General features: G+C 39.8%; 1 long non-coding RNA gene and 1 pseudogene across 3 annotated transcripts in view; one reads left to right on the forward strand and one right to left on the reverse strand.

Annotated features, from left to right (window-relative positions):
- Positions 1–15313, forward strand: part of LOC114668746 (zinc finger protein 208-like) — a 690636-nt pseudogene that overhangs the window by 426559 nt on the left and 248764 nt on the right.
- LOC127527878 (uncharacterized) overlaps positions 1–15313 on the reverse strand; it is a 438124-nt gene that overhangs the window by 288265 nt on the left and 134546 nt on the right. The gene's annotated exons all lie outside the window — the stretch shown is intronic.

The following is a 15313-nucleotide window of genomic DNA, read 5'->3' on the forward strand; positions in this document are numbered from 1 at the left end:
AGTAATTGGTTTCTACTTATCTGGTTTCTCCTCTTAGGGTTACCCACAGCAGATTGGTTGTCTTGTTTTAGCTTATTGGACATTCCCTCCACTCCCAGGTTTGTTTCACATCTGATAATTTGAAATAATGAATAATGCGTTACTGTCAGAATGCTATGAATGGTCAATCTTTATATAAACCTTAACAGAGAGGGTGTTGTGAAATGACATTCAAGTGACTTCAGATCTAAATGATTAAGTTTTAATGAAGTTAATTCCTGTTGTTTTTACAGAGATAAAAAAAGCTGATGTTTACTGGAACATCTCAATGGATGTGAAACAGGAGAGCTGTGATGTGGACAGAAATATCATGGATATTAATGAGGAGGACTGCGAGTTGGAGTCCATCTACATTAAACAAGAAAGTCTGAGCATCAAGGAGGAGAACAGTGAACTGCAGGCAATGGGCATTAAAGAAGATGCTGAAGAGAGGTCTGTCAGCATTGAGACGCTTAACCATACAAATCTGGACAGTGTAAAAGAAGACAACCTTCATGATGGGTGTCAAGATGGAGTGGTGACCAGGTTAGACTCTTCTCAAGGCAGACAATGTTCATCTCCAGAGCCTTCTGTCAATACGAAGACTGAATCATTACAGTCTAAACCAAAGAGGACTAAGAAAACTACATCTGTTAGAGCTCAGGAAAATCGGCCACCATCTACAAAGAAGTCTGGAAAAAGTAAGTGCAAAATAAAAAATGGGCAACTTTTTTGGGTTGGGGTTTATGGGCTTGAAAGGTCGGGTCTTGTGATTTTTATGAGAAATACTGTGTTTTATTGTGTGCTTAAATGTAGTTTGAGATTTCATCAATGTTTATGTAAGGTTCAGCAAGTTTTCAGGCAAAAGCCCTAAACATGTCCTTGGTAAAGAGTGCTATACAAATGTACAGCTGTAATAGAAGGTTGTGAACATTTTGGAATTTCCTGGATATCTGCTTTAATTCATCTTAACAATGTGGTCTGATCTTCAACTATGCTCCAAATATAGGCCAGCACAGTTGTCCTAAGTTAATAACACACAAACAATTGGACGACATCTTGTCAGTCCTGAACACATCATTTTAACATTCACAGTCCACTCTGTGGCTCTCCTATCTTTACTGACTGGTTGACCCTTCTTTAATAGTAATGTCCTCCACCAAACTTTTCATGTAGCTGCATTGAATTTTAATCCATACCTTCTCTCCAAACCTTTTTGATTCCTTTTATTCCTGAGAGCTCTTTTCTGATCAGTTCTCTTTAGGTCAGGCCACAGCATCGCTTGTCTTTTACTGGCCGTTCTAAAACACCAATTTGCTTATGTTTACCTCTTTGTCTTTTTTGGTCTTGTGTTTGGGCTCATTGTCTAGTGTAATGACTAAACTTTTGTTAATCTTCTGCTATACTAACGTTTTGCTGTCAGATTTCTTGATAATATTTTGAATTCACTGGCCCTTTGAGCATGTCAAGCTCTCCAGGCTTTGAAGAAACAAGTAGGCCAACCCATGATGCTCCCTTCACCTTGAGGCTTTAGTATCAATGTGCATTTGTCTCCTACCTCCAAACATGGTGTCACATGTTTTGATCAAAGAGTTCAACTTTTTCCTCGTTCGTCTACAGAACATGGTCTGTTCTGGAACATCAAGGTGATCTTTTACAAGTTTGAAATGTGTAGTGTTGCTTTTGTTAGATCATACTGATTTCCTTGGTGTTGTCCTTCTGTAAACAACATTCTTATATTCTGCTGTAAAAAATTAAAGGAACACTTTTTAATCCGAGTATAGCATCAAGTCAATGAAACATCTGGGCTATTGATCTGGTCAGTTAAGTAGCAGAGGGGTTTGTTAATCAGTTTCAGCTGCTTTGGTGTTAATGAAGTGAACAACAGGTACACTAGAGAGGCAACAATGAGATGATCCCCAAAATAGGAATGAATGGTTTTTCAGGTGGAGGGAGGCCACTGACATTTTTCCCTCATTTGTTTTGTCACTTGTTTTGCATTTGGCTACGGTCAGTCTCACTACTGGTAGCATGAGGCCATATCTGGACCTTACAAAGTTGACACAGGTAGTCCAACTTCTCCAGAATGACACATCAATGTGTGCCTGTCATTGCCAGAAGGTTTGTTGTGTCTCCCAGCACAGTCTCAAGGGTATGGAGGAAATTCCGGGAGACAGACATGCAGTTACTCTAGGAGAGCTGGACAGGGCCCCTCGTAGAAGGTCAGTCCTACTGGTATTTCCTGATGAGATGATGACTTGTCAATGGGTTCAGGAGCGCTCCTTTCTTTGCAGGATGACAATAATCCTCAGACAGTCCTCATGCAGCAGGAAGACACCAGACAGTCCATACACCCAAAACAGGAGATGATCTCCAGGACAAAACGAGAAAGCACAAGTAGCAAAATGGGAAGGCAAACAGATAGGTAACTTCAGACACCAAACACAAAAGACTTTTTGTCCTCAGTTGATCTGGTCTCCTTTTAATTTTGCTCCTGCTTCCTTGTTCCCAGCAGCCCCTGCTCCCTCAGCAGACGACCAATCAAAGCCACTGCAGGGACTGCTGGGAGTTGAAGTTGCATTCCCCAGTAGCACCGCTACACGTTGGAGAGTTTTTCTTCACACAGAAAACAACAGCCACCATTACCAGGTAGTGTGTTGGAAAGTAGGACTTTTAGGGACTTTGAAAACTCAAAGTGATGTTGTTTTAGAGAGGTTAGGTAGATCAGATTGGCAAGAGTTGTTGGGCTGAATGGCCTGTTCTCATCAGATTTTTTTGTATTATTACCAATTTCTGTTTATTCAAAGGAAAATAATTTTGTAAGGCTGTGAATTTTGTCCACCTTTCCTTTCTCTGTATGAAGATGGGGTCTTCATCGTTTGTATGAAAATGCGCTATGTAAATAAATGTTGTTGTTGTTGACTCTGGCTGTTAGACTGACGTCAAGGTGACTCACGCACACTCGATTTAAGAAACTGAACAATACCCCCAGGCTACCAGCTGCAACAAAAGCTTAAAAGATGATCGATCTTCTCCCATTGCTTAACAGTCAGAGACATGCTCTTGTCATGGAATTTGGCCCCCTTTTTACTCCAAACCCACCTTTGCACATTGTGTCCAACAAGTTCTGTTTTGACTTCATCAGTCCACAGGACTTGTTTGCAAAATGCATCGGGCTTGTTTAGATGTTCATCTGCAAACTTTTGATGCTGAATTTTATGGTGAGGACACAGGAGAGGTTTTCTTCTGATGGCTCTTTCGTGAAGGTCATATCTGTGGTGGTGTCGCTGCACCAGAAGAACAACACATCACCACTCCAGAGTGTGACTACAATACATCTTCATGAATGTTTAGGGGTTTTGAATTGCCTTTCTATCAATCTTATGAGCAGTTCTCTTGGAAATTGTTTTGGTACACACTGAAGAAATGGCTCCTTGAAAACTCTTTGCTGTCTTCTTGTAGCCTTTTCCTGCTTTGTGGCGCCACTTATTTTATTCCTCAGAGTGCTAGGCAGCTGCTTAGAGGAGCCCATGGCTGCTGATTGCTGGGACAAGCTGTGAGGAGTCTGAGAATTGATACAGCTTTGATATTTGCATCACGTGGGCATTCCTAATGGTTGTGAACAAGCCAAAGCCCTTAAGTAGCTAATTTAAACTCTGACATCTTGGGGTGGGATGGGGCAGTTTTCCGACACCTCTGATCACTTGGGGTGCCTATACATTAGTGAAGTACTCCTTCCTTTTCTCATACTACAAAACATAAATAATACACAAATCTCGTTTAATTTGCAGAAAAGAATGGTTTATCTTTAATTTTGTGGCATTAGGAGATCAATTCATCTTCTATTCACTTATCTATTCCCAGTAACCGTTATTTTGATCCGGGGGTCCGCACACTAATGCTACGTCTGAAAAGAACCATCCTCTCACTAGTATATATCGTGCATTCAAGTTATAGGACTTAAATGATGAAACCCTAAACTTTCTACTATAGAAAATGGCTGAGTATCTAAAATGATAAATTGCAATTATTTTTGAGTGATACTCTGATTTTTTTTTTCCTGTCCTGATCATTTTTCTGTTTCTTTTCAAACAGTGCTATTACTGACAGCTAAGACACATTTGTTTCCTTAGCGGTTTTCCTGCTTTCACTGCATTGTTGAAAGTCGATGCGCTCAACTGAGTGTTGTACCTACAAGTGTCTCATCAAATAAGTTGCTCCAAATGTCTTTGCTTTAAATCCAGCACAACTAACACCTAAATTTTTCATTTCACATATGTATTTTCAACTTCACATGTAACATTCCTATCAGTTTTCAGATATTTTAAAATATTTCCACACAGCAGTTATTTTCTTCACCAGTCCCCACTCTGTGACTCTGTCAGTTGTACACGTGCCCTCAGATTAACACATTCCATGTCATGAAATCGGTAGACCAGTCAACCAACTGCAAGCCGATTTCACAATAAACAGCAAGAACTGGGCAATTTTGATTCAAGGCTGATTAATTTGTGTAACACTACTGTTTAATTCAGTTGTTATTATTGTTTATAGCGCTCTTCATTGAGCTTAGTCTTGGACTGATTGATGTTTACAGCCATAACAGAGATAATAATTACATACATGAACACACACATTAGAACAAATAGACAGGAAAACCTGGCAAATTTTAGTTTACTTGGCATAAATTAGTCCTGACAGTAGATAGCTGTTAACATTATAATGGTGAGTATAAATGTCACCAGCTTGTCACAAAGCTTACCAGTCCTGATGTCACCTGCCACTCCCCTATAGAGCTGAAATACCAACAGCTTCTCATTTTTCTCCGAGGTCACAGCAGCTTCTGTAGGCCTGGGCACTGAGGCGTCACTCATCCATTCTACTGTTTTCCTTGGTGAATTAAAGAAGCCATTTTGATGTTTCTTTTGGTGTAAAATGGTTTTAGTTTTAATTGTGGATAAATGTCAGGACACATTCTGATTATTGAAAGTGCCTTTTTCAAGCTTGACATGGCATTCTGTTTATACAGTACTCTCCGTAATTGCTGAAAGAAAGAAACATTTTTATTTCATTTACCCCTTTGCTCAACAGTTTAAATAATTACAAATTCAATAATTCATTAATTAAAGTTGCATTATACATTTTCATTTAAAGGGGATTTGCAAACATTTCAGTCACACCCTGTAGAAATGACAGCACTTTTTCTATATGGTCCCCCATTTCAGGGCACCATAATGTTTTGGCCAGTTTATGTCAGAGGAGTTTGTGATTCCTCAGGTGTGTTTCATTGCCGTAGTCTTGTAGGTCTAAGACACCTCGGCTTGCTTCTACCCTTTGGAGTTTGTAGTGGCCATTGTTCAACATGAGGACAACAGCTGTGCCAATGGTAGTCAAAGAAGCCATCATGAGGCTGAAAAACAATAATAAAACCATTAGAGACATCAGTAAAACGTTAGGATGACCTAAATCAACTGTATGGAATATAAATAAGAAGAAAGAATGCACAGGTGAGCTCAGTAATCACAAAGGGGCAGGTAGGCAAAGGAAGACCACCACTGCTGATGACAGATGTTGCTGCAGATTGCATTTTGATTACAGCTTTCACATCCTGATAGTAAGGATATTGCATGTATCTCTGTAACATCTTAAATGTACCACCCCATACAGATGGCATGATGTGGCTCGGGGTGACTGAGAGATTCCTCACTGGTCAGGCAGTTCACACTGAAAAGCCGCCATCGCCAAATAACCCACAGCTGTTAAGACCTGTAAGAGAACTGAGATTGTGTGATTTCTGCGTGAGGGTCTCTGTAATGAAGGCACATGTTCAGCACACACTTCAAAGAGGATGACAGTGGGGAGTCTAAATCAGATAATAATAATAATAATTACAATTATAATTAAGTCCTCATCATGATCCGAAATGTCATTGTGATATATCAAAACTCACTTCTTGTGTAGCCTGTCAAACATCAGAATGTGAAATTTGCAATGAAATGAGATTTTCTGTTCAGTTTGTTTTTCCACCAGCTGTTGCTAAAATGCCAACACAAATGGTCTGCATGAGATGTACAAATGCTCAATACTTGCCGTAACTTTAAGCCAATTTAAACGCCAAGTTCTAGTTTTGAAAATTCAAACTTTTGTCTGAGAATTGGCTTACACATGTTGCCGAACATAAGGAAGTTTTATACATGTGGCCCTGCTAAGTAATTGTAATAAAAAATGTAAAATTAACATATTGAGTGTACTTTCCATGTACGACTAAACTTTTATAATTGCTTATGCTTATCAAAGGTTGTTCCTAATTTCAGCCATCATGTATTTAATGTGAGTTGATGTTAATAATAAGGCAGTGGATTAAAAGTAAGCTCTTTTTCCCCCTTTTCTTTTAAACTTTGTACAGGAAATAAAGATCAGTGCAGTTTGGAATCTGGAAAAGAATTCTCTGGCAGAAGCGCTCTTCAGATCCACACTAGAGTTCACACGGGAGAGAAGCCATACTGCTGTAATGAATGTGGTAAACAGTTTTCACATATAAACCATCTGAAGGACCACACTAGAGTTCACACGGGAGAGAAGCCTTATTGCTGTACTGAATGTGGTAAACAGTTTTCACAGATGGGCCATCTTCAGAGACACACTAGAGTTCACACCGGTGAGAAGCCATATTGCTGTATTGAATGTGGTAAACAGTTTTCACAAATGATCAGTCTGAAGAACCACACTAGAGTTCACACGGGAGAGAAGCCGTATTACTGTAATGAATGTGGTAAACAGTTTTTACGTAAGAGCAGTCTGAATGACCATACTAGAGTTCACATGGGAGAGCAGTATTGCTGTAATGAATGTGGTAAACAATTTTCACGTAAGAGCAGTCTGAATGACCACACTAGAGTTCACACCGGTGAGAAGCCATATTGCTGTATGGAATGTGGTAAACAGTTTTCACATATAAACAGTCTGAAGGACCACACTAGAGTTCACACAGGAGAGCAGTATTGCTGTAATGAATGTGGTAAACAGTTTTTACGTAAGAGCAGTCTGAATGACCACACTAGAGTTCACACAGGAGAGCAGTATTGCTGTAATGAATGTGGTAAACAATTTTCACGTAAGAGCAGTCTGAATGACCACACTAGAGTTCACACGGGAGAGAAGCCATATTGCTGTAATGAATGTGGTAAACAGTTTTCACAAGTGATCAATCTGAAGCACCACACTAGAGTTCACACGGGAGAGAAGCCGTATTGCTGTAATGAATGTGGTAAACGGTATTCACGTATAAGCAGTCTGAAAAAACACACTAGAGTTCACACAGGAGAGAAGCCGTATTGCTGTAATGAATGTGGTAAACAGTATTCACAAATGAGCAGTCTGAAGTACCACACTAGAGTTCACACGGGAGAGAAGCCTTATTGCTGTAATGAATGTGGTAAACAGTTTTCACAAATGAGCAGTCTGAAGGACCACACTAGAATTCACACCGGTGAGAAACCATATTGCTGTGCTGAATGTGGTAAACAGTTTTCACGGATGGGACATCTTCAGAAACACACTAGAATTCACACCGGTGAGAAGCCATTTTCTTGTAATGAATGTGGTAAACAGTTTTCACATATAAGCAGTCTGAAGAACCACACTAGAGTTCACATGGGAGAGAAGCTGTATTGCTGTGCTGAATGTGGTAAACAGTTTTCACAAATGATCAGTCTTCAGAGACACAGTAGACTTCACAACAGAATAAAAAGGGTAGCAGTTCAAAAATCAGTCCAGGAAAACAACCACCATTCAGGACTTTAGAGTGAGGTTCACTCCTGTCTTGAAAAGTAAGCAAACTAAACTATTGTTGACAAATTAATCGCTGAGAGAAGCCATATTGCTATTTGGAATGTGGCAAACAAATCTGTCAGTGGAGTTCTCTTCAGAAACGCACCAGAATTCACAGCAGAGAGAAGTACAACTGAACTGTCCTGACTAAAGAGTGAAGTTCACTCCTGCCTGGACAGTAAGCACATGTAACTGACTGGAATCCATCCTACTTGGTGTTGTGTCATAAACAAATCCACACAGAGGAGAATCAGAAGTTTATATCCTTTTATCTTTTCCAGAAATAAAATAAAGAACAGGGCGTCATACAAACCGCTTCTCACCAAAGCCCCTACAGCCTCCATCATGGGCCTAGCTCTGCTTTCATAACATACATATTACATATAGAACTATTTACAATATATTATACACATTTCATCAGAAAAGAACTCTTTACAATATTCATAACCTCACATAAATCATAGTTCAGCTATGTTATATATTTTTCTATTTTTATATAACAAAAAATAAAATAACATACTTTTCCAAAAAAAAATAAATAAAATAAGGTGCCATACAAACAACTTCTCGGCAATGCATATTAAGTAATAAATCAGTTACTAATAATTGCAAACACAAACTATTTTATGCATTTTATTTTGCTGTTAAATTGTTAATTCCTAAACTGTTATTATGTAAAACTAACAGAATTTTTTTCACACCCAGAAAAATATTCTTTCAGAGAGCATTCATAAGGTACTAGCAATGGTAACCTGTCAAAGACGTGTTTTAGAATGAATTTCAAACGGATTTGATATGTTATGACTGATAGGCACTGATAGTGTGTGACCAGGAGGAGGTCACTTCACCTGCTTTTGCTAATAGTGAAAAAACAAAAGAAACGTAAGCAATTGTGTCTCACATGTTGTAAGTCGCCTTGGCATCAGTCACATGATAATAATTACAAGAAAGTTTAGTAAAATAACGCCTTCGGCCAAAAGGGGTTTCCTGTTCCTCAGAGACTTTGTATTCTGCTCTCTTGATTTACTTACAGTGTGCTTTCTTGTTTGTTTTTGTAAGTTGTTTGTTGCTTTGAATAAATTACAAAATCCTCAAATTCTCCAGTCTGTCATCTCCAGTCATCTGACGGTGACTCCTGCACTCGGCTTTCTGTTGGCCAAACCCTGTGAATTGGCACATTTTTCAGAGGTCCATGAAACCCCTCTTTTACATGGTCTATCGAGTCGAAAGCTAAACAGACTGACTGAAACCAAAATGGCCAAGGCAGTGTGTGCGGAGGAGCCTAACCTCATCTCTAGTGAACTGGGAATCGATGCAGAAGAGAACATCTGAGCTGATATCTCCACATTTAGCCAAACACCAACTCACACACTGCAGAAAACCCATCTGTGGGTGCCGCTACAGCCTTTCAGACAACGGGCTCCGTGCAGTAAGCTTGAAGTGCTTGGCCGAGGCTACTGAGAGATGAGGATTCCATCTCACCATTCAGACTGGGATGCGAGTTACTGTCCTTAGAGAAGTGTGTAAAGGACACATGATACTTCAGCAGGGCTTGAATCGCAGCATTTGCGTGACTTTTATTTTGATAAGTTATTGAGTTTCCTGGTTTGCATAATTAATTGTGCAGTTTGCCGGGAATAGGAAAGGAAAATGGCGACATATGGAGTTAACAAACAAGCACCTCGCTGAAAAGTGAACAAGGTATTAATTTCTCTGTTATATGTAAAACAAATGTTACGAATGTTTATGTTAAGTTATTTATATGCCTTTTATTTGTACTTTGCCTTTTATAGCTCTTACGGTGTGTTTATGAAACAAGGTTACGGAAACGAAAATAAACATTCGTAAACCATCAGTCTGAGAGTTGACCATCATTCAGCTGGGGTCGCTACAGTAAGAGCTTGACCACTCATCGTGTCCTGTCGTCCTGCCGAATTGAAGTCGCGAGTGAAGCGCTGGTGATTCGTACCCATCGTAACGGAGTTAAAGGTGAAGCGCCGGTGATTCGTCTGATTTGCAACGGAGTTTAAAGGCGAAGTGGTGACGCTCAGTTTCCACTTTACAAAGGAAAAGAAAGTACAGTTTAAGAATTTCAATACGAGGACTTCAGCAAGGGATTTTTAAATATTAGCGGCAGCTGACTAATGGATTTTGGTGCGATGGTCAAATGCAGGCGTAAACGGTTATAACGTCACCGTGAGTACTGTTAACATTAAAAAAGGGGCTGTATATATTAGTAAAGTTAAGAGAAAAACAAACGGTTTATATATGTGTGTATATGTATGAAGAGGGATAAATCCTGACCCTTTGATAGAATTTGGCTATTTGGACTATTCTGTAACTACTGTTTAAAGGTTTAGCGTTTGCTCTTACAAGGGAACTGTGAAATATCTGACTTATTGTTCATTTGTAATTTTTGGACAGAATCATAGTTAATTCAAGGCTTTTAAAATTGATATAATTCTTTAACATTGTTACTAAGGGATATTGATATCTTTGTATTGTATTAGGTTTATTTGTGTATACAAGTGTTTTCTTTTTTACTCTTTCACTGAGTAAGATGACAGAGCCAGGTCCAATTCTTTCAGGTGTGGGAGCATTGCAGGAGCAGGTTGATAGTCTCCAGTTAAAGGGTTTAGAGCCAGATAGTTTGCTTCAAAATGAAGAAGAGAGTGCCCAGAGAGATTGCTTAGAAGAAGTGATTTACAGTAGTGAAGAAATGCAGACTAGCATTCAACAAAAACTCCAAAGGGCTGACCCTCGTCACTGTGGTCGTGAGCGAAAGCCCACAGAAAAAATGGTTATATTTCAAAAGGAAGAAGCTCTAAGGAAGGAAAAAAGGCTAAACTATTTGTATGAGCAGTGGAAGATTCAAGCTCGGGAAGTAAGAGAACAGCTTAAGACAGACATCACAGAAAGCCAGTTATCTGTACTGATTGATGAACTTGAAAAGAGAAAAGGTGATGTCATAGCTATTTATGTGGCCATTCGAAATAACATCACACCATCTTCAGATTTAAGACGCAGAGTAGATGCATGTGAAGCAGTGACGGCTGACATTACCAAAATTGCATATGAGAGGTTAGCTGGCATAGATGGTGAGTTTAGTGCTGAAAGAGAAAAATGTTGTCTTCGTCAGCTTCTGCATCATGAATATGCTAGATCCATTTATGGTTCTACAGTCTCAAGAGTAAGCAAAAGATCCAGCAACGATTCTGCAACTTCATGCATGGCAGCAAAACGGGCAGATGCTGCAGCAGAGTTAGCAGCAAAGGAGGCTGAATTTACAGTTATGATGGAAGAAAAAAGACAGCAAGAAAGAATACGGCAAATAGAAGAACACCAAAGAAGGGAGCTAGAGACTCACAAGTGTGAATTGGAGCGACTGAAAGCTGAAAAGGGATTGAGAGCAGCACGTGCTAGGCTGGAAGTTTACAACCATGAGGCTGCAATGGAGGCCAGCATCCTGCCGATTGACTACAGCATAACAGAACAAAGACATATTCCTGCACCAGTCACCTGTCAGTCCTTCAATGAAGAAACATCTCCTCACAAAAACACAAACTCATTTGTGCAGGCGTTACAAAACAGCATAACACTGAATAGGCTTCCAGTGCCAGAGCCATCTATTTTCAGTGGAGATCCACTTCACTTTATTGAGTGGAAGGCCTCCTTTGTATCGCTTATTGATGGAAAGAACGTTTCTTCAGCTCATAAGCTTTACTATCTCAAGAAATATATAGCTGGTCCAGCTCGTAAGATCCTAGATGGAATATTTTACAGAAGTGATGATGAAGCTTATCAGGATGCTTGGAACAAGCTAAACCATCGTTATGGTCAGCCATTTGTCATTCAGAGAGCATTTAGAGAAAAACTGGCAAACTGGCCAAAGATCCAGTTGAAAGATGCTATCGGACTTAGGGATTATTCAGACTTTTTAAATGCATGTCAGGATGCGATGCCTCATGTTAAGGGTCTTCAGATATTGAATGACTGTGAAGAAAATCGGAAACTTGTACAAAAACTACCTGATTGGGTAGCATCTCAGTGGAATCGTCAGGTTACACTAACCCTAAAAGAGACTCAAGAGTTTCCAGGCTTTAAAGAATTTGCAGCTTTTCTGTCAACAGAAGCAGAGATTGCATGTAATCCAATAACCTCTCTTACTGCTCTTCATGCTTCAGAGCAGAAGGGTGAGAAACAGAATCTCAGAGAAACCAAGAGAAACATGGCCAGTGTCCTTAACACTCAAAGTGTTCGTGAAAATAGTCAAAGTTTGACTAAGATCAGTATAGGATCTCAGTGTATGTTCTGTAGTGATGATGGTCATCAGCTCCATAGCTGTTTAGGGATGATGTCCAAGCCTTTGGACGAGCGACGGAAATTTGTGCAGGAAAGGAAACTTTGTTACGGGTGTTTGATGCCTGGACATAATGTAAAAGACTGCTGTCGTCGTCACTCCTGTGACCTCTGTAAGAAAAGGCATCCCACATGTCTTCATGACAGTAGCTATGTGCCAAGGGCAAGAACATCAACTTTTGAAACCTCAAACGAAGTTAATAGCAATGAAACAACTACTGCAGTAGCGCTCACTGTGACAGAAGGAAGACATTCTGCAAGTACCTCCATGGTTGTGCCAGTCTGGGTGTCATCATGTAGCCGCCCAGATGCTGAAAAACTTGTTTATGCTCTGCTTGATACTCAGAGTGACACTACATTTGTAGACCAAGGCATAAGTGATGCACTAGGAGCAGATACATTTCCAGTGAAACTAAAACTGTCTACCATGATTGGAAGAGACACACTTGTGAAGAGTGAAAGGGTCTTTGGACTTCGTGTTAGAGGTTACAACTCCCAGCTTTATATTGAGCTTCCTTCTGCATACACTAAAGAGTGCATACCATTAAACCGTTCCCATGTTCCTACATGCGAAACAGCACAACAGTGGAAGCATTTGTCAGAAATTGCAAATGAAATCCCACCACTGCTAGACTGTGAAGCTGGACTTCTTATAGGCTATAACTGCTCAAGAGCATTAATGCCTAGGCAGGTAATTGAGGGTGAAAATGAAGAGCCTTATGCTGTGTGCACCGACTTAGGATGGAGTATTGTAGGGCCCTCATCACCACATATGGATTCATCTAACAATATACGTCTATGCTATAGAGTCACAGTTAAAGAGCTCCCCCTGATGACACCTGCAGATGCAATTCATGTTTTGAAATCAGATTTCAAAGACACTAATGAGGAGGAGAAAAGGGTCTCTCAAGATGACATCCTTTTTCTGAGAAAATTGCAAGAAGGCATTAAGAAAAACAGCCTTAACCACTATGAAATGCCCCTACCATTCAAGAAGAGACCCAGTCTACCAAACAACGAGTCACTTGCAATTATTCGGCTTGACCATCTGAAGAGGAAATTGCAAAGAAATGATAAGTACAAAGAACACTATGTGAGTTTCATGGAAGACATCATAGAAAAGGGTGATGCAGAGGAAGTTAAAAATGAAGGCAATGAAGGTGAGACTTGGTATATTCCTCATCACGGCATTTATCATCCGAAGAAGCCAAACAAATTGCGTATTGTGTTTGATTGTTCTGCTAAATATAAAGGAACATGTCTCAATGACCATCTTCTCACTGGGCCTGATCTAATGAACAGTTTGGTTGGAGTCCTTATTCGATTTCGTGAGCACAGTGTTGCTCTTATGTGTGATGTAGAAAAGATGTTTCATCAATTTCATGTATGTGAGCCTGACAGGATTTATTTGCGCTTCCTTTGGTGGAAGAAAGGAAATCTACACACAGACCCTCAAAGGTTTCGAATGAAAGTACATTTGTTTGGTGCTGCTTCTTCTCCTGGATGTGCAAACTATGGGCTGAAACATTTAGCAAAAATGAACAGTGTTCTATATCCTCTAAGCTCCCAATTCATCCTAAGAAATTTTTATGTGGATGATGGAATTACAAGTGTTAACAGTACAGAACAGGGCATTAAGCTTGCAAGGGAGACTCAAGAACTTTGTGCCAAAGGTGGTCTCCGGCTACACAAGTTTGTTTCAAACAATACAACTGTCCTAGACAGCATACCACCCTCTGAGCGTGCAAGTGATGTAAAAAATTTCAGTCTTACATTTGATGACTTGCCAATAGAAAGAGCTTTAGGAATCCAGTGGCATATTGAATCAGACTGTTTTAAATTTAATTTCAGTCTCAAGGGTCAGCCTGCAACGCGTCGGGGAATTCTTTCCACTATTGCCTCTTTGTACGATCCTTTAGGATTTGTAGCTCCGTTCATTTTTAATGGTAAAAGAGTTCTCCAAGAGATGTGTAGAAAGGGCATAAGCTGGGATGACACTCTGCATGACGAGCTGCAGCCACAGTGGGAGCTTTGGAAGAATGATTTAATTAATTTGAAACATGTAAGCATCCCTCGTAGTTATGTACCTGCCAGCTTTGGAAAAGTTGTACAGGTCGAGCTTCATCATTTTTCGGATGCTAGCATTTGTGGATACGGACAGAGCTCATACTTGAGACTTAAGAATGAAATTGGAGAGGTTCATTGCACCCTCGTTATGGGAAAGTCACGTGTCTCTCCTACAAAGGTTACAACTATTCCCAGGTTAGAATTGATGGCTGCAGTGATCTCAGTTAAGATCAGTAGTCTCTTGAAGAATGAACTTGAGTATTCTGATATTGATGAGTTCTTCTGGACGGACTCTAAGGTAGTTTTGGGATATATTAACAATGAGGCACGCAGATTCCACACATTTGTGGCAAATAGAGTACAGAGGATTCATCTTAGCACGACTACCCAACAATGGAGATATGTTCCAACTACTGAAAACCCAGCTGACCATGCTTCTAGACGTCTTACTGTTTGTGAACTGCTTTCGTCAAACTGGTTTACAGGGCCCAAATTTCTTTGGGAAAGAGAATTACCTTCACACTCAGATATGATCCCAGAGCTTTCAATTGGAGATCCTGAGGTCAGAGTATCGCAAGTGCTAACCACAACAGTCACAGAGCAAAAGAGCCTCATAGATCGTCTGATCAGTTTTTCATCCTGGTCACGTGCAGTTCAAGCTGTTGCACGCATTCTTAGAAGAATTCAAAAGAACAAATCAGATGGAATTTCCACAGTAATAGAAAGACAGAATGCAAAGAGTCTTATAATAAAAACACTGCAGAAACAAGTTTACAGAAATGAGCTAAAGATACTTAAAACAGGAGTTCCACTGCCTTCACATAACAGTCTGTTTTCTCTTGATGCCTTTATAGATAAAGATGGTGTGCTCAAGGTGGGAGGAAGACTTAGTAGCTCTTCTCTTCCCGATTCGCTGAAACATCCCACAATTCTGCTCAAGAATCATCACATCACAACTTTGATAGTTGGTCATTGTCATGAAAGAATCAAGCATCAAGGGAAAGGTCTTACAATTAATGAAATCATATCAAATGGTTTC

This window comes from Erpetoichthys calabaricus, chromosome 1, assembly GCF_900747795.2.
Source record: "Erpetoichthys calabaricus chromosome 1, fErpCal1.3, whole genome shotgun sequence".
Taxonomy (NCBI): domain Eukaryota; kingdom Metazoa; phylum Chordata; class Cladistia; order Polypteriformes; family Polypteridae; genus Erpetoichthys; species Erpetoichthys calabaricus.